Genomic DNA, 1,804 nt, shown 5'->3' on the forward strand with positions numbered 1-1,804 from the left:
TTGTGTTGTGGAACCATGCACAATTAAATTGTGTTATTCCACTTACTATAAAATACGGTTAAAGTAAAAAATAAAGCAAACAAAATTAGTATGATTGGTTTTGCAGAAATCAATTTTAAAAATGGTTCGAATGAAAAAACATTTTTTATTCAGAACTGGTTTTGAACCAAATCCAAATATAAATCGATCTTGAAAAACTAAATCAATTTTATAAAAACAATTCTAAAAATCAAACCATATATATGAATCAATTTGAATTGATTGATAAACCATGCACATCCCTGATACACACTCCTAGCTGTAACACAATTTAAAAATCTGACCTTAAAATAACTTTTAACAAAATCAAAATTATAACGAGATTTAAAATAACAAATATCAAAGCTAAAACCAAAAGCTACATAATCAAGTCTTGTCACACTAAATGTGATTGATTATATTGATCAATTTTTTTCATAATATTTTATTCAAAATCATGTACTTATCCAAATTATTAAACTCAAAATCTTTCTCAATAACTTCACTTATAGTCTTTCTAGGTCTTCCTCTTTTTCTAGTTATTTAACTTCTCTCCATCTGATTTATTCTCATTACCACATAATTTACAAATCTTCTCTCTACATACATAAACCGCATAAATCTATTTTCCCCGTCTTCGTCTTCTCCATATTGTTTTAAAGCCAAAAGTTAGATTAAAACAATATATTTTTGTGAAGAAAAAAAAATGAGGGGATCTAATCCCACTCACATACAAATCCTATCATTATTTAAACATTGGATAAAATTTATGAGTAATTTAGAAGTCCTTATAATAGAATTCCTAAACAATGTTATTGCCATTCTCCATCATTCCCTAAAAATAAGAATTTAACTATAAAAAGTTTGAAAGGAAAGAGAACAAGGTCGTGATAAACCCCCCTTAATGGAATTCAAAATCAAAATCTTCCATCTGCATCACAAATTACCAGCCAAAAGGAGAAAAGGAGACCATATACTTGTCGCCAAGAACTGTCTCGATCTCATCAAATAGCACTGATTCGGAGGCGAGAATTTTGAACTTACAAGAAAAGGCTCGGAAGCTTGAGAAGATTGTTGGTTACAACATGTGAGGCCCAAAGGCAATTGTCCGGTTTGCATATAGGAACAAGTTTTGTAGGAGTCGAATGACATATACTTGGGGCACATGAGAATAGGATTAACAACCTTGAGCTTGGTAATTCGCTCACTAACATCCCTTAAGTCACCTTTCGTAAAAATCAACGCAACATTCCCCACAAGGAGTGGAACGAGATTAAAGAAAGTGTTGTTGTTCCCAGTTTTCTCCGCTTCTTGGATGATAGAGCGTTTCATCAGTGAATTCTTCCCCATCACTACCACTGAATCTTCGTGTAGTGCCCTTCTTATACCCTGAAGCTAGTTTGATCCAACATTGTCGGCTGAAACCACCAAAACTTGTGTGTACTCTCGAAGAAGCTTCCCCATCTTCGCATCGTAAGCTGCTTTCGCTACCTTCCCGGCCATTGTTCCTACTCAAAACCTCTGAACCGATGAAACCAGTTAGTTACAGATTAAAACAATATCGGAATTGAAAATATATGATCACAATAAAGCTGCAAGAAGCATTTTAAAGCAAATCAAACTAACAAAGAAAAAATCACAGTACTTCATACACTTGGACATGAATGCAACATCATAGTTACAAAATCTACTCATACATCACTCAGTTCACTAATTAACTATTTTGTAATAACCATCTCATTTACATTAGTAATGAGTAAAAAGCAAACATGGTGACAAAATTTTC

The 1,804-nt window shown here is 32.6% G+C and overlaps 1 pseudogene; it reads right to left on the reverse strand.

Moving 5' to 3' along the window:
* Window positions 1–737: 737 nt before the first annotated feature.
* Window positions 738–1,537, reverse strand: LOC127107352 (60S acidic ribosomal protein P0-like; annotated as a pseudogene).
* Between the last annotated feature and the right edge of the window lie 267 nt (window positions 1,538–1,804).

The sequence above is a fragment of the Lathyrus oleraceus genome, chromosome 7, assembly GCF_024323335.1.
Source record: "Lathyrus oleraceus cultivar Zhongwan6 chromosome 7, CAAS_Psat_ZW6_1.0, whole genome shotgun sequence".
In the NCBI taxonomy this organism is placed as follows: Eukaryota; Viridiplantae; Streptophyta; class Magnoliopsida; order Fabales; family Fabaceae; genus Lathyrus; species Lathyrus oleraceus.